This window comes from Octopus bimaculoides, chromosome 1 (genome assembly GCF_046866305.1).
Source record: "Octopus bimaculoides isolate indiv1 chromosome 1, ASM4686630v1, whole genome shotgun sequence".
Classification (NCBI taxonomy): Eukaryota; Metazoa; Mollusca; class Cephalopoda; order Octopoda; family Octopodidae; genus Octopus; species Octopus bimaculoides.
Genome location: NC_142928.1, coordinates 105,148,363 through 105,167,566, shown reverse-complemented (window position 1 = coordinate 105,167,566; position 19,204 = coordinate 105,148,363). Strand labels below are relative to the sequence as shown.

The following is a 19,204-nucleotide window of genomic DNA, read 5'->3' as shown; positions in this document are numbered from 1 at the left end:
AGATATTAAAGTATATGATGAAGGTTAAATCACATCTGAACCTTTTCTTAACATGCACACATCATCTGTTCACTTTCTTTGCAATGATCTGGTACTGAAGCTTTGAAGCATTATCCAGAGACATTACATAGGCCTACACACACACACACACCATGGCAAATGAAAATAGTTGTTTAAACAGTTGTGGTTTTAAAACATAGATATAAGTTTGTAAATAGGTAACAAATCTTTTATTATTTTTTTAAAGCTTTTCTCGTCATTTTTGTAGTGTTAAGCCGATGATGTATATCTCCATAGGGTGAAAGAAACACTACTTTCAATCTAGTATTTACAGTAGAGAACAAGAAGAGTGCCGTGATGTATGTAGTCACTCCAACTACTAGAAACAGCAGTTAAATCTCGATGAAATAATATCCTACCTTCTTAATACAAAGACATCTTAGATAATGTAAAACTAGAAACACCATAGCTCAGAGCAGAAAGGAAATAAAAGGCAATGGTTTGAATATTTCTAATCAAAAGTCTGTTCGATCAGAGCTGACTTAGCATTGAGCAAAAAACCACCTTACAGGGTCTACTTGGAGCCGGTTGCCTTCATCTTGAACAACACATTTCATGCTAACAAGACATGTACCAACGATTTCCCTAGTACACTATATTCAGTCGACAATATGCACTTTAAATACATATGCAGGCATATGTAAATACATGCGTGGTTAGCATGGAGTGACATATCACAAAAATTCATGTATATACGTATAGTATTAATCATCTTGGCAGAAAGCTAATTGCTTCGTTGTGTGATGGACCGGCCACCTATACTCAGCAAATGAAGTCGTAGAAATACCAAATTTTAGTAATCCGTATTAAATACACACACACACAACTTTGTAGAACATGAATTAAATATGTAAGCATGTATACATGTATATGTATTTATGCCTTCGTAACGTGCACGTGTACATACATACAGACCGACAGACACGTACGTACACACCTGTCAACAAAAGTAGGAAAGTGAGCGTGTAAGTATTACACATGCACACAGTTTTATATAACATAGAATCTAATTCCAGAGAAAGCTAATTGTGGTTTTAACAAGACCGAAACATTTGCATCTTAATAACACTGATATTACTAAACAACAAGAAAAGGAACAAGAATTATGACTTCTTACATTGGTACAAGGTCGCGAAATTATAGAGATCAAAACAAAAGCAGTGACGACCCTTGTAGGGCGACAAGATTAGACAATACTACAGTACTCTATCGTTTTTGTTACTCCATTAACAGTTTCTAATTAAAACACAAGGCCAGCAATTTTGAGAGGAAAGGATGAATCGTTACCATTAACTCTCATACTCACCCCTGTTAGCTGATTGATACTTTATTTTATCGACCCCTCGGGGAATGAGAGGTAAAAATGACATCGGCGGGATTCGAAATCACAACGTAAAGAATTGTAAATAAATATTGCAAGGCCTTTTTTGTCAGACGCTCTAACGATTTCACCAATCTACCGTATTCACCCCAATAATAACAACAAATTCGTTAAATATGTCACACTCATCTATACACGTACATTTTTGGATGCCGATTCTGTAAAACAGGAGATATACGACCTATATATCTCTCTTGTAAACAACAGGAGGGTGGAATGTTGAAAATGAAATGGGTTAAATGTCAATAACAAGTAGCCTTTCATTCGACACATCACTTTCACACAGAATAACATTTTCTCTAACAATATAAGATGGAAAAGGCAATTGAATACACACACATACAGACAGGCATACATACACACACATTGCTGGTGTTATAGAGCTCGAAATGCTAACATGTTAATTTAGCGTAACGATGTAACATCTGACAATACTTACCGCAAACTGAATCCATCTTAGTAAATAAATCCATTTACATTCGATCTATGTCTTTAAAAAGTAGATACAATTAATAGTTGACCAAATGATCTTCAAGACTGAGAATATTATAAATGTATACGGTAAGATATATTAGAATATATTGTTAACCAACGAAAGAAACTGGTTTATAATTTATCTCTCATGTAAGAATTAATATAAGTTGGTTAAATGTTTTTCTGTAAAAGAAATACAACCTAACATATATTGTAAGGTAGTGGAGAAACAATCTAGAGTTTAAAACATAATGGGAATATACAAGATGTAAAATATGCACAGCATGGGAAAAAAACAGAAAAAAAATATTAAATTGTTAGCTTTAAAATGAAGTATGTTTTAAATAATAATCGATTTGATTCTTAAGGAAAATATTTAAAAGAATTATTTATAAATGAAAGAAAAGAAAAAAGGAATAAAGCAAAATTTCCAAAAACATAAATAGGGGTGGGTTTTAAAAGCAATGTATAAAGACATCGTAAAGGGGTGTATCTTATGTAGCCAGACGTGGTTTGTCAAATCAACAAAACACCAAAATTTAATTTAATTGCTAAGACCAATAATAGAATAAAAGTTTGGAAATCTACCTTTTTCTAAAAGACGAAAAAAGATGCAAATATCAAGTTGGTGACGAAATAAATATAATTATTTAGTCTCGCTTGTTTAATTAGTTTTTTTTTTTTTTTAGCCGAGAGGGGTGGTGGTAAACGGTGTATAAGTATATATATAATAAGTCCGTATTATGAGTCGTGCAATGAGGTACAGTGTCCGTCAAGAGACGAATGCACTCCGATCAAAAATAGGAGACTCGACTACAGATATCATCGCCATCTTGTAATTTACGCATTGTCAGCCAATCAGAATGTAGCTTACATATAAAGGATGGCTAATATAGAGCTCTACTATAACCATGTATACGATTGATGTTGTCATGAGGAACGTCAATAGAAGAGAGCACCTGACTTAGAGATACAAGCACAAATGCGAGCACACAAATATATAAATACACATACGTGCGCACACAAACAGTTGCGAATTAGCACTCGAAAATTGATTTTTGGTGGGGTTATCTCTCTCTTCGTTGGTTTCAGAATTTAAATACCCCAACAGAGAGTTTTTGCCTACTAATCATATGGATAATCGAAGTTAGCCGTTCAACTCATTATATTACGTGTGTGAAACTCTAGTGTTATAATAATCCTTTTCTACTTTAGGCGCAGGGCCAGAAAATTGCAGGGAACGATTAGTCGATTACATCGATCCCAGTGCTCAACGAGTGCTTATTTTATTTAATCCCATAGAATGAAGGGCTAAGTCGACCTCCGCGATATGTGAACTAGGAACGTAAAGACGGACGAAATGCCGCCTAGCATTTTGCCCGGCGTACTAACGAATCCGCCAGCTCGCCGCATTTTACTGTGTTCGAGGTAACCCATAGCACGACTTTTATCAAATTGTTTTCTAAGTGTATATTCATTGTTTATCGAGAGTATACTGTTTTATTTATGGGAAATTACGATTCTGAAAAGGAAAAGAAAAAAGGCCAGATTTTAAGGTTAGTTAAGATTGAAGTAAGGTTAGGATTTTGGGCACTGAAAAAAAAACTAGAATTTGTTGGGGAAAAAAGTTACAGAATCGTAATCTTCAATATTTAAAGCATAGAAATCCGAAGAAATTCTCTCTGGAAAAGAAAGTTACGGTGACTGAGTGTTTATTACGCAACTCCATCCAACTGCTTGTCGAGACGATAGTTTAGAGCTAGAGTGGACAAAAAATTCTATAAAACTATATATAGAATTATTCTATGAAAAGTCGCTTCGATAAAATGTAATTTAATGGAAATCATTCGATTAAAAATCTGATACACGAAGGAAAAGAGAGGGTTGCTCTAACTGCTAGAAACAGCAGTCAAATCTACTTTACATCACACCCTACAAGTTTAAGACGTGATGGTCATGGTAAGAACGCACTTCATCTTTGAACAACTTGTTAAGCGCTAATGAAAGAAGCCGCTTTGTGATCTACCAATCTGCTAGAAATAACAGCCAAATTTTCCTCAACCGTCACCTACCGATTTTTTTTAGCCAATAATGTAAGGCCATGTAATTACAGTTAAATCATCTTTGATTATAATATGGCTGAGATGAAGTACCTCAGGTACCTCATTCTGCATAAGAACTCCATCAATCAAGGATGAGCTGTCATCTGCATAAGCATGTACAAACCTGGACATCAGTTTAGAGTAAGACTAGCAATTCCCCATTCACGCAAGTTTTCCCAGTCCATAGTACTAATGTTTATTCAAGGAAAAGACTGCTTATCTATTGCAATCCTCTCTCATTTACGTACTGTTCCCATACTCAGAGTAAGAATTTTAATTTGTGTTTTATTTAAATTAAAGGGGAGATACTGTCTGTGATTTTCATAGGACCACCTTGGGTAGGGACACTGGTATAGCTGAAGTTCATTTTGAACATCTGTTGATCTGCATCTATCAGAAAAAGATTAGGATAAAGAGAGAATTTCAAAGGATGCTGTCTAGCATTGATAATATAGTAATAAAAACTATGTTCTTCTTGCTGTTGTTTTGAATAACTTTACTTCATTTAATGAGAGAAGTATTTAATTAAATGCTTAAGGACAGCTAATAGAGTTTGTCTCCAGAAAATGCTGATCTTTGTCGTACATTCTGGCATGCAGTGTTCAGATTCAGACTTGTGAAGATACAGAATTGACATTTTGGATATGACATCTGTTTTATTATTCTGTTTACTGCTACTGCAAAACCTCTTTCTTCCTGCATGGGCTTCCTCCACTGGCAGGATTAAGTCCATTACTACACACACTTAAAGCACTAATTATACAGTGTCTCCACTGCCTACAGTAAGGAACTGCACTTCACTCTGTGGTACACATTTTTTTAGCTTGAGGGAAGTTTTGGCATTGTGTATTGCTAAATGCCTTTTAACTACTCACACTTCTGGTAACATCTGGCACCATTACAATGTGGGGCCAGAGAATGATATTATAATTATTGTATTCATATCTCTGTTTTTAACATGACTATAATTGTTGATTTTTAGTTTTTCAATGCCTTAAGAGATTGTTGTTGATATTTATATTTTCGATACAAGTATAATTGTTGATATAGATGATATTTGTATTCTTGATATGATTATAGTTGCTGTTGCAGCTAATATCTGTATTTTTGACACACTTATAGTTGCTATATTTTTGATACACCTATAGTTGTTGCTATAACAATAGCAATTTTGGAATAAAAGTTCCTATCCTATATCAATTGTTTCAAAATAACTCTGAAATCAGTCACTTGACTTTTCTTACTACAATCTACTTAAATGGCAAACAAAATAGACACCAGTCTTCATAGGGGAAAATTTACCTTTGATAGTCTTGTATCCTATCCAGTACTTATTCTATCAGTCTTTTATGCCAAACTCAAATGCCAGTTGTCAAGCAGTGGTGGGGCACAAATACAAACACACATAAACATAAGGCAACAGAAATGTTAAGGCCACTCCCCCTGATGAAGAAGATTGACCTGCAAGAGCCCTGTGCTGGTGCTACATGAGAAGCACTTGTGTCAGTGTCACATAAAAGTGCTCATGGCAGTGCCACATTTAAAGCATCCAGCACATGCTAGATAAAGTAGTTGACATTAGAGAGGGCATCAAGCTGTAGAAACCAAGCCAAATCAGAATAGAAACCGGTGCAGCTGTCCATCTTGCCAGCTCTGCTCAAACTGGCCAGCCTATGCCAGCATGGAAAATGGACGTTAAAGGATGATGTATATATATCAGGAATTTTCAATGGCCGGATAACTGAAGAGATAGCGGCGTGGGTTCCCACTCTGGCATGCGAAACTCGGAGTTTTATCATGGCTACCGAATAAGTGTCACATATTTTTACAGATGAATTCCTCTATGTACATAATATCGAGGTCTCTTTCTTTCTTTTGTTGTCCTTTCTATCAATATATATATATATATATATATATATATATATATATATGTATATATATATATGTGTGTGTGTGTGTGTGCGTATTTGCCCAAGGTGTCATGCAGTGGAACTGAACCAGAAACTATGTGTTGAAGTTTATTTTATAATTTATTTTAAAATTTTATGTGAAGTGAACCTATAATTTTTCATTTGATCTCTAGTATGTCATGAAGTCAAAAAGATTGAAAACCACTGGCCTAACACTATTGGAAGTAGAATAAGGCACCAACACTATATTCCCGTGCTACAATTCTGAAAAGGATTAATATAAATTTGATTTCTGATCCCTAGAATGGGTTCATGGAATGTCCTTTTCAGGAATTCGTGTATGTAATCACAGTGGAGAAGAAGCTGCTGGGATCATCAGTGGAATATCATGAACTCAATAATTTATTCACTACTCCTTTTGTAAGTTCCATGCATATATATATAAAATTGAGAATGTATGTCTGTGTGAATCCCTAAAACTCCAGAACTACACAACCAATTTCATTCAAATTTTACACATGCCTTACTTAGAGTCCTGGTTGTGTTTTAGTCAAAAAAAATTTTAACTTCTTGCATACTTCCAGCCCACAGCAACATCATATCTCCCACTATTTAAGTATTACGTGTCAAAAGTGAAACAAAAACACTCATGTCATTCGAACCGGAATCTCAAAAACATTGTTATTATTAAATTTATGCATTTCTAATCAATTTGGAGATATTTGCTATCGAGTTGCAGATTTTTAACAATGCATTTGGTGATTATTTGCTTTATTTCTCGGGCAAAATTTACAACTTAGAATAAAAGAATAAAATTATTATTTCATTCAAAAATTGATGAGCATTGTTTTTAGTGATGACTTGAAATGATAAATATTTTTTCTAACTGTATTTGCTTGAAAAAACATATTTTTCTTTATATTAAGCAATTCATTATAATTACTTTTACGATGTGCCTAAATAAAAACCATCATTATAGATCAGCATTTCTCAACCTTTTTCGCGATTTGGCTTCCCTTGGACATTGAAAAAATTTATTTCGGCTCCCCTCTGTTGATGAAAAATTTAATCCAGTTTCGCATGTTTCTGAGATAGACCGGCCATCCCATGACAAATCTGACAAAAGGGGGCGCCCGCAGAACTACCAGCTCACGAACTGCATCTGAAAGTTGGCACGCCAATCATGCTGCTAAGGAATTTAGATGCTCCAATAATGTGCAATGGTACGTGGATGATTATCAAAAAATTGTGCTCCCGAGTTCTGTAGCTAACAATTTTGAATGAACCAGCTGCTGGCTAAGACATACTTATAACTCTTATGTCCCTTACCCACTCCGATACGACCTACAAGTTTAAACAGATGCAATTTCCCATCAAACTCTGCTTTCCCATGACAATCAACAAGGCACAGGGACAATCAGTGCAAGCAGTTGGTTTGAATCTGACAGAGCAAGTATTCTCACATGCACAACTGTACGTTGGCTGTCCCCATGGTCTTTCTATTTGTGCACCCGAGGGAAGGACGAAGAATGTTGTCTACCAAGAGGCACTCCAATGATAACAATGGCAATTTCAACTCCGCAATTTTTTCATCGTCCTGCCAGCCCACGTAAGTCCAATCTTGCTTTGCTCTCCTTACTAACTCACCAGGACATTCTTTTTTTTCTACCAAGATCCGTCGCCCAAACACCACTTCGTATCCACTTCTTCCTCTTTTTTATGTTTTCGTTTCTCTCTTCACGTCGTTCTCTGACCGGGTGAAACCGGGCTTAGCTGCTAGTATAATATAACACACACACACACACACACACACACATTTCATTTATGTATTTGTTTTGGAAGTTTCCTGATGTGAAATCATGTGTTGAAACAGATATTGTTATATTTCAGGATGGTCATCTTTTTTTTCCCCCAAATAAATACATGCACTGTATATTCATTTTTCACTTCATAAGAATAATAATAAAGTTGAAGCAAAGAATGAGAATAGAGCGTGTGCATGTTAATTTAACAAAAAAATCAAAAAATGGTCATCCCGAAATATAACCATATATATATTTCATTGATCATTAAGAGAGCACATTCGAAATGAAATAATTTGAGAATGGAGTAGAGTGAGTGATGTGATTGTAGAGTACCAAAAGTACAAGTTCTTCTGGACCAAACATGTTGCAAGTTTCACAGGCAACATGTGGACCCGTGCAGTTGCCATTGTTATCATTGGAGTGCCTCTTGGTAGACAACATTCTTCGTCCTTCCCTCGGGTGCACAAATAGAAAGACCATGGGGACAGCCAACGTACAGTTGTGCATGTGAGAATACTTGCTCTGTCAGATTCAAACCAACTGCTTGCACTGATTGTCCCTGTGCCTTGTTAATTGTCATGGGAAAGCAGAGTTTGATCAAGAGATCAGAAAAGGTCACTTGGAAGGCCTCCACAATGATGGGAAGATGATTTGGTCCAGCAATTTGGGTCAAGATGAAAAAGAATAGTACAATCAAGACAAAATTAGAAGTGCATTGTAACTAGCAGTGTGTAACAGCATCTGAGAGTCTGGTCGATATTGTGATACTGTGATTTATATATATATTTCTATATATATATATATATATATATATATATATTTACAGACACACACATATATACATATAATGCTGCTCTAGCTAGGGCTGGGTACTGTGAAAAAATCCAGTATATACAAGAAGCAGACATACACAACACTGGTAATTCCTCCAACTGCAATGCACATTGTTTTTCCACCACAATGTTACCATTTGAGAACTCACTCAGATAAAGAATACAGGCCAGAAAGAATTGGTCATATCAATGAACTAACAACAAAAACTCATAGACACGAGACATAATAATTCAACTGCTTGTTCTAATCCTGTACAACACACTCGATCAAATAAGCCGAACAACAGATATAAGAATCAGGATGTCTTCTGGTTCAACCCAATTTTCAGTTTGCATGTTTCAACCATAAAAGGTGGAAAATGTTTGCTTCTTTGGACAGGTGTTTTCCTAAATCTAATAGGTATCATGCTATTTTTCATCAGCACACCGTGGAGGTATCCTACGTCAGCTCTGCTAATTTAGAGCAGCTTATGCATCGCATAAACAATAGCAAAATACGGCAAAGGTTCAATAACCCACCTACTGGATCTAGCAAAAATTTGCATCTAAATACCAACCAAGGAGATGTAAAACACATTGATAAACACCAACTACGACCAATTTGTAGTTGTAGAAATACTTATGATACAGCTAGCATGGTAACAACGCCGGTAAATGGAGTTGGGACTGCCTTATATACAAATAAATATGATAAATGCTCATGCAGAGATAAATCAAAATATCCTTTGATGAATCTCTGTATGAGTACAAATCTTGTACTGTGCACACAAGTCGAGGACCCTATATTTACATTGGGCAGACGGCTGATTCATTTAAGAATCATTATTGTAACCATGTTGCCAGCTTTAAGACAATCAATAAGCGACATTCAACATCTTCGGCAGATTTTATATAGCGACTGAAGGAGGATAAAATAAAGTACACCATTAATTGGTCGATAGTAGGGTATGCGAAACCATACAATATAATTTCCAGGAGATGCCATCTCTGCTCCAAGGAATGTCTGTCTATTCTGTGGACTAATGAGAAGATAATTAATAGAATTTCTGAAAAACTCTCGAGATGCCTACATGCATATAAATGTACTTTCACACAATGCAGTGAGAATGAATTTTGAGTAACCGTTAACTTAATTTACTTTAAGGTATGGATGACTTAAGTTTACTTTTAACCTCCCCATTCTTATAAACACTAAGTTGATAAGTAACTCGCTTTGTGATCATGAGTGCACCAAACCTTGCATGTGGGTATGCTCACATTTTTGTGGATGCTCGTATGAGCAAGTGTACTCGCACCATGCAGCTTGCCCAAAGGCATTTATACACCTATACCTGTTAACGGTTATTTTTAATACTTTTCTTGTTGGATTGTGTGTTCATTTCTCTTTTTGCTATCTATGATTCTATTTTTGATTTTCTATATAAATGAAGATATTACCTCCTTCTGGTAGCTTTTCAGAAACAATTTTATTTTGGAAAAATTAATATAAATATTTTGATTAGTCAAAGTATGAGCTGTGAACATCTATGCATCTTTGCCATTAATCAACGAGATTATTTATGCTTCATTGATAAAAACTTATTGCCTTTGATGCTAAGAAATCTTTGAAAGCTGATTCCGCCTCTGGTTTGGACCTGAAAGTTTTATCACCTAAAAACATGTTTAAATGCTTTAAAAAAGTGGGTGAAAGATCAGGAGAATATGATGGATGTGGTAAAGTCTCGTATCCAAAATGAGCTTCTGCAGCATCATTCTTGCAACATGTGGCTTTGCATTATCATGGAGCAGAATTGGGCCACGCCGATTCACCAATGCAGGTCTCATTTTAGCAAGTTGATTGCAGTGAACCTCTGTTGTAATGCTCTGATTGACTTCCAAGAAGCTGTAATGGACAACACCAATTGCAGACCACCAGACAGTCACCATAATCTTTTGCTAGTGCAACTTTAGCTTTGGAAAATGTTTGGGGGACTTATCACAATCAAGCCATTGACCTGATCTTTTACGGTTATCATAAAGGATCCACTTTCCGTCACAAGTGACTATTTAATCAAGAAAAGGATAATTTGTGTTTCGCAGAAAGATCATCAAGCACACTTCAAAATGCCAAACTTTTTGATTTTCATTGAGCTCATGCAGTACCCATTTATTAAGCTTTTTCACCTTATCAATCTTCTGCAGATTGTGTGAGACCATTGCAATACCAACACCAAGTTTCTGAGACCGTTGCAATACCGACACCAAGTGCCTGAGACACTTCTCTGACACTTTGACGTGGGTTTTGTTCAACAATTACTTTCAATTGTTCAAGACTGCATGACCATCCTCTACCTTCATCTTCAAGGCTCTCATCACCACTACAGGATTTCTGAAACCACCTTCGTACTGTGCTCTTTTGATATTGGCAGCAGTTTGGTAGGCATTGTGCCCAAGCTTGAACTCATGCAAGGGTGCCTATGCTTCAAGAATGTTTTGTGTCTGAAATAACTAGAATATTATTAAAGAGCATACATCAATTACTAAGTATGTCAAGATTCACCTAAAATATAATTAAAATACTATGATAAAATTGCATTTCAAAACACAACACTTAGAGAGGCCATTATTTTCAGAACAACTTAAAATATATATATATATATATATATATATATATATATATATATATATATATATATATATATTCATACATACATACATATATATGTGTGTGTGTGTGTGTGTATGCCAGGGACTGGTAAAATATTTCTTAGTAACATTATTTATACTGGAAACAATATATATAATGACTATAATAAAAGTTGACAATTTTTTTAATCTTATATTTATTTTGTAAACAAATAATACAATATTACATAAGTATTTTATAATGTTTCTTTTTTTCTGGAAACTCTCTGTGTACCGGCAGCTGATAGCTCACACACCATTGCAGGACTGTGGACTAACACATTGAGTAGCACTGATCTAAATATATATATTGAGCTGCATGGCCTCATGGTTAGATGGCTGCACTCATGATCACAAGATCATGGTTTCAATTTCTGGACTGGACAGTGCATTGTGTTGCTGTGCAAAACATTTTGTTTCATGTTGCTCTATTTCACTAGTCTGTAAACAAATAACCCTACATTGGACTGGTGTCACATTCTGATCGAATATTGTAATCTCATTCACTTATACACTTTGGAAACTGTATAACTAGTGCCGCAAGTTCTAAGACTCAAGACAGTGATGCCTAAGGTTTGATAATATGTATGTATGTATGTGTGTTTGTTTGTGTGTGTATATGTATATGTGTATGTGTGTGTATACGTATGTACATATGTATGAATGAATGGATGTACATATGAATGTATGATTGTATGAGTGTGCATGTATGTATCTGTATGTACATATGTATGTACATACATAATATATGTGTGTATGTTTTCATGTATGTAATGCATGTACATGTACGTATGGATGGCAGTACATATGTATGTGGTTATGTATGCATTATGTATGTATGTATCTATGTGTGTGTGTGTGTTTGTATGTATGTATTTTTAAAACAAATACAGTTAAGTTAATATCAAAACAGTTTGAGTCAAAGGTTAAAGCCATGAAAGATAAAATTATAGACTTTTATATTAGAACATTTGCAACTGTATACCTTGATCGTGTTATCTGTGCATCTGATTCTCCTTATCTTTTCATATAGTCTTAATCACCACTGGAGCTTATATTGCATGTGAATGTGTGTGTTTATACATATATATGTGTGTTCATGTATACCTATAAAAAAAAAAAAAAATGTGTGTTTATATATATAAATATATGTGTGCCGGAGTAAGCACATAAATGTGAAACCAGGTGGAAAAAAGAGTACTTGAATACCAGATGTAGAGTAATATGCTTTATTTAAAAGCAGCAGAAATATAACAAAAGCTGTTACTCAGAGTTTCATGTTCCCATTCATCGGACAGTTTTTTTTTCTTTTTTCTTTTTCTGCTGTTTTTAAATAAAGTATATATATGTATATACACACACACAAATGTAAGCATGAGGTAAATGCTGAAACTTTTTTAGGAGAGATAGTGATAACTATCTTAGATTATTGTAATTTTTGTATATCATTACTTTGCATCTAATAAGCTGATCTTCCAGTTTTTGTTATGTTAGATTGAAAGAGATGGCTGTAACAGCATTTTGAACACAACCTATTAAACACTGCTTGTCACAGCTGACTAGTCTGTAGAATGCAGTGTGAATGTGAAGACAACTTAGAAGGTCACTATGTAATAAAGTTTTGTGCTAAACTGGGCAAAAATGCTACAAAAACTTATGGAATGCCCTAGACTGCATATGAATTAACTTGTATGAGCTGTTTTTTGCTGGTACAAGAGCCTAAGCAAAGCAAATCCACTGGAAGCTCATGACTATCCCCTTTGATGGCAAGTGTATCATGTACATTCGCTGAGTTCCCTCTAGCCAGATGGTCGACAAAGAATACCAAAACCACTTTGGAGCAAGCTCTGCTACTTCCAGAGCCAACTTGGTGTTCTTCTGCCAACTAGTCTCTATTATATCTAATATGTTAAAAGCTCTGTAGAGGGGCTGGCCTGCAAACCCTCTTTGATCCACTTCAATGGGATCATACCTTGCTTGCCACCCATTGTTTCAGCATAATTTCATCAATTCATCATATTTCAATTTCTTTCAATTGTTTGCCTTCTCAGTATGACCTTACCAAAGAGTGGAGTTTTGTAATAAATCACCTAATTAGATGATTCCATGATCATGTCTGACTTCAGTAATGTTGAGACAGCAGTATCTGGGAACTTTACCAGATTGATTTTCAACTGTATGCCTTGTGCCATTACTAATAACCAGTTAAGGTGATCCTTACAGCTGTTGTCAACTTCATGCCAGCTCTGACAAAAGAAATAGTCTCCTTGTGGGACAGAGAGACTGACAATGGGACTGACTGACAGATAGTGTCTATGGCCTTCACGACATGTTCATGGCACCAACAGTTGTACTTTTTGGACAACCATTAAGGATGTGATTTTGCATGCAAGTATATATATGTATTTATGTATGCATGCATGTAAGTTGTATGTACGTATGCATGCATGTAAGTTGTATGTATGTATACATGCAAATTGTATGAAAATATGCATGTAAGTTTGTATTATGTATGTATGTGTGTGCATGCGTGTGTATGTATGTATGTGTGTGTGTCTATGCATATATGTATGTATGACTTTAGTCAGAAGTGGGGCTCTGGTTTAGGAGTTCCAGGGTTTTGAGGAGTGAGGAACCACCTCTTAGCTACTGTTATTCCCAGGTCTTTCTGAACTGGAGTAGTAGCACCTCTCAGGGTCCCAGCTATGTGTTAACTAGCATATGTAACGATATTCCATCCGAACACAGAGATGCAAAAATACTCCTGGTGTGCAGCAAAGCTACTGCGAGTGAGAGAACCCTAACTGCTGTCACACTGTCCATCTAAGAGAAGGACATTCAGATGTAAAACTTGCAGTTTCATGTGCTTACTGATCATCTTACTTTGCCCATCACTAAATAGTAATCACGGAGACACAGAGAGTGGCTCTTGTGTTGTGCAATCATTTATCACTATAATCCACTGATGTACAGATGTCTCTTTATGGTGACCTTATTTTTCATCCAATCTACTGAAATTCGTATAGTGATGGAAGAATGGCAACATATGTAGATCTAACCAGTCAGAAGCTTATTGCAAGTTACAACTCTTGTCTGTCACCTATGCAGGTGCAGGCATGGCTGTGTGGTAAGAAGCTTGCTTCTCAACCACATTGTTTCTAGGTTCAGGCCCACTGCATGGCACCTTGGGCTGACCAAAGCCTTGTGCTGATCAGAGCCTTGGGCTGACCAAAGCTACAAATGTGAATATTTTAGTAAGTTTCATAATTGGAAAAAGATGCTATAAGATACTCCAAAATATTTAATTTTTTATCTTATTTAATGTCCTTTTAGTGAAAGCAAAAAATATTATCCTTTAGTTAAGTTTATTTTTTTAGTAGTTTAGGCAGAAGAAGCAGTGTCCATGACTTTTGCATTCCTTTGTTCTGTGGCTGTGATATTTTAGATATGCATCTAAGATGTAGGAAAGGGTTGTGATATATGGTATGGTAAAGAGTACTAAAAAGTGAAAATAGCTAGAAAAAACAAGGCATTGCTGGATGACATTTCAACATACTATAGTCTTTAACCATTTGTTGTCATAATTTTTTATTAGTTTTTTTCCAATTAATTTTGAAAGCAATTAAATATTTTAGTAAAAAACTGTTGGTATTATGCTGGCATATGGAATATAATTTAGCATGAAATTTTTATGCTAGTTTTATTTTATGGTTATTTTAATTTAGATCCCTTTCAAGCAGGAAATTAATATCAAAGGACCAGAGGTGGTCTCGAGCAGATTGGTAGCAAAAAGGTTAATGTGTACACATGCCTGTCACTAAGGGGTTTTGCACTGGATGGCACTGCCCCCCCCCCTCACTATTCAATGGTGCACTCTCAGATTTAGGAAATACAGTTTACAAAAAACCTTCCACAATACAAATTAGTTCCCACCCAGAATATTCTAAGGCATCCCCAAGAACCAAAGTCTGGCAACGAGCCTGTGTACAAGGATTCTGTGTACTCGCAACAGGCAAGTTCAAATGGTCATCAGACATTGTGACAATGAAAATGATGATTCTGTCCCTTGGATATACTGCCTTTGAATGGAATCTTTTTCTTGAATTTAACCTTATTTTCATATGAGGGCTGTTCAAAACAAGAAGAAAGCAAACATTTATTAAAACAGTTTCGTATGTTAAGTTTGTGTAAGAAGATGAAAACTGCTTACAACAATAAATAAAATTTATTCAGAAAGAGAATACAAACACAGCTTTTCACACAATGTAAGAAATAAAATATTCATAGGTTGTGGATCCTTTGGATAACAAGTAAAAGCTAACAAGTTGTGCGACAAAATTACAAGGGTGCTTGAAACACGTGTGCAGTGTTGTGTGTGAGGCTTAGTCAAAAATATATATTCAGTTCATGGCTTGAACTTGCTGATACAAATTCATAACAGGTGTCAATGAAGTTGGTAACATGACAGTCATTTTTGTCTTGTAGGCTGTGGCAATAAAGTTAGTTGCTGAACAAATTGCCATGATAAAGCAGGAAAATGACAGTGGTCTAAAATCTATTAGGCAGGCATCATTATAATGACGCTAATAAGAAGACAGATAGGCAAACATTGTTAGAACAATGGTAATCGCATGTAGTCTGTGGTATTAGGCAGAAGAGAGATATTCATGCCCCTTGGTGTTGAAATGGCAAGAGAGAAAGATCGCCCCAAAACACCAGAATATATAGGTGTCAGCTGCCATGCCACCTGGTGGCATTTACTAGCGAAGGGATGTAATTCAGCTACCTTGCTCCCTGGTGGTGTTTACCACCAAAGGGATGTAATACACCTACCTATACTGTAATACACCTATGCTACAACAGCAAAGTTATTACTTTAGTTACAATTTGATTAAATTTTTTCCCTTGGAATTAGTTCCCTTCCATTATTGATACACCACTCCTAATGTTTTGCCTAGTTTTGGAATGTACAAAGGAGTGTACCATTTCAATTTCAATTTTTCTTTGATCTCTTCTGTCATATTAAGTCTCTGACCTTTCTGATAGATTTCAGCTTTGAGAACAGGCAAAAACCAGCAGAGGGCAAATCAAAGAGTGGAGTGGTTAATGAATAGGAATCAGTTTTTCTTAGTCAAAAAGTCATAGTTGAGGAGTGATGAGGGAGCAAGTGCATTGTCATAGTGGAACTTCTAGCTTTTTGTTTGTCCACACTGCATTGCCCTTCTCAAATGCCTCAGTATACTCACATAAAAACTTTTATTGATTGTCTGACTTTGTGGAACAAGTTCATGATACCCTTCTAATAAAAAAGAAGCTGATACCAACATTCCCTTCACATTTGAGCAATTTTGACATTTTTTTTTTACTGGTTTTGGCAATAATGGTCAAATCTACTGCAATTACGACATTAATTTGAAATACTGATATCTCTTATGACATTGTGCATGACTCAAACAATCCTTACTATAGGTCTGTTGTCATTTGACACAAACAAATTGTCCTTCTAAATCCTTCGACAAATCTGCTAGTAAACTAAACATACATTCTCTCAAGCTCTGATGTGGCATAATGTGGTTATTATTAGACAGAAAGTTAAGGTCACCATATACAGCTCTACATTCATAAGCATGCTGTACAGCTAACTGGTTGGTGTGCTGTTTTAAAGGTCTATTTTTACTTCCTTTTTTTCTTTTGGACAGACCTCTTATTCAATGTGGCCTCAAATTACTTATTTCACATTATAATTTCCAAAAGTGCTACAGTCAAGTATTTTATATATTTCCTAATAACATTGACGAACAATGTAGCAGTGTGTAAAATAGAAGAAAAGAAATCTCACAACTGCAAGCTTTTTTTTTAACTCTTTTACTTGTTTCAGTTATTGATTGCAGTCATACTGGAGCATCACATAGTAGTGGGTAAGTCAAACGAATGAGCCCTGGTACTTATTTTTTTTAAAGTTAGGTATTTATTTTATTGATCTATTTTGCTGAACTGCGAAGTTATGGGGATGTAAGCAAGTCAATACCCATTGACAAGGAGTGAGGAGACAAACAGACACACACCTATACACACACCATGCATACATACATACACATATGCATGCATGCATGCATACATACATACATGCACACATACATATGTTCATGCATACAAACAGGCATACATACATACATGCATGCATGCATACATACATACATGTTACTATATGATTGTGAAAAGAGGGAAAACTGTAAACCAGTGTAGCAACATCTCCATCAATGACTTAACTGTTTTCCCTATATCGGATGAGGAATATTACAGGTGTCTAGATGTGGATGAAAACATATCTTACAATGGTACCTGTAACAAAACACACTGCCTAAATACCAATCTTGAGAAATTAGGCTCCTCAAAACCAGAAAGGAGAAAGCTGATTTGAAGACTAGAGATCCAAGCTATCACTGGACCTATAAAACTCTCCAGAAGCTTATCATTTAAATATATGTGAGCATGTCTAGATATGCAAGTATATGCATGAGAATACATACATAAAACAAAACATACACATCTGTACGTATACATATATACAATATTACCCTTTTGGTGTTGTTGAAATTTCAATGCAGGAACCTTGGATCTAGGTTAGAAACTGACCCTTTCTCTATTGGCAAAAATTCTTAAAATAAAACTGAATAATGATGTACATACATGCATATATGACAGGCTTCTTACAGTTTCTATCAACTAGATTCACTCATAAGGTAATGGCTGGTATGAGACTATAGTAGAGGACACTTGCCCAAGGTGCTGCATTGTGGGATTGAACCCAGAACCACATGGTTGCAAAGCAAACCTCTAAACCACACAACTATGCCTGCATCTATGGTGGTGTAGCAGTAATCTGAAACCAGACTGCTAGGTAACTGGTCAGGCATCACGATCAAACCACAATAGTTTCACATGATTGATCCTTGGCATTCAGATTACTTTGTCAAATGTAATGCTTATTTATTCATATTGTTTTGAATTAATTATGCATTATCTTGTAGCAGTGAGATTTTACTGATGTGATTGTTTATTCTAAGAATGACATTGTAGGGTAGGTGGGAGAGGCTGGATCTGGCCAGTTTGAACATAAAACAGGTATAATATTTGGGCCAGATGTGGCTGGTTTAAATGCTAAAGGGTTAAGCAACCGATCAGCATCAAATCATTGCCTCATTGAATCTTCTCTTGAATTTTCTCCTTCCAGAACCTTTTCCTTGTGCCCTATAAAAAGGTGCCTTTTAGCAGTAATTGCAGAATGTTAAAACAGCTGTGTTATGTCTCCATTCTCACCACACAACACAGACAGCCAGTTAAGACAAATGGCCCATTGTCGACAAGAATTTTTTTTACCACAAATATACTACAATTGTTTCCAGTTATGATGGGCCAGCCACAGATTACTGTACCAGTAAGCTTGTCGTGAACTCCAAGTAGGATGTCTCTCCAAGTATGTACTTATAGCTGTTATTGTTTGTAAAAAAACTAATGCAGTTAAACTCTACGTGCAGTTATATAGTCTTCTGTTAATTGTTCATAGCTATTGTCAGTTTTTTCTTCCCACAGTCTGAGAAATACATTTTCATTCAACAACTCAACTAGTCGTCACCTCAGACCAGTCAACAACACTCTACAACTCACAACAACAATATTGTTTAACCGGTGATTGTTTCACTTGGAGTGCTGGTGCTCAACTCTTCCTGTTTGTATTGTTTGGCAAAAAATAGGATTCTGTAACTGATTTGCTTTGCACTTATATAAAGATAGTCTTCAGTGCTAATACTGTAACCCAAAGAATTGGGTTACAATTGAAGTGATTAACAAATAATGTCTTACATCATAAAGGCAGCAAACTGACAGAATCATTAGCATGTCAGAAAAAATAATTAGCAGCATTTTGTCTCTAAATTCTACTGAGGTCAATTTTGCCTTTCATCCTTTTCGGGTT

At 35.6% G+C, this 19,204-nt stretch overlaps 1 protein-coding gene and 1 long non-coding RNA gene across 3 annotated transcripts in view; one reads left to right on the top strand and one right to left on the bottom strand.

Moving 5' to 3' along the window:
- Nucleotides 1–228: 228 nt before the first annotated feature.
- LOC149137664 (uncharacterized) lies at nt 229–2,827 on the bottom strand. Its single transcript, XR_016242613.1, has 2 exons — nt 2,504–2,827; nt 229–1,931 (listed from the first exon to the last, which is right to left on the bottom strand). It is a non-coding gene; the product is annotated as an uncharacterized LOC149137664 (long non-coding RNA).
- A 31-nt stretch (nt 2,828–2,858) lies between these two features.
- The window catches only part of LOC106869500 (WW domain-containing oxidoreductase), a 36,074-nt gene continuing 19,728 nt past the window's right edge, over nt 2,859–19,204 (top strand). Inside the window, exons 1-3 of one of the 2 annotated variants that reach the window (XM_089355212.1) lie at nt 2,859–3,874; nt 6,101–6,347; nt 18,464–18,706. The gene's annotated coding sequence lies outside the window, so the exon portion shown is untranslated. The remainder of the gene's footprint in view (nt 3,875–6,100; nt 6,348–18,463; nt 18,707–19,204) is intronic. The other variant, XM_089355205.1, reaches the window with a different exon arrangement.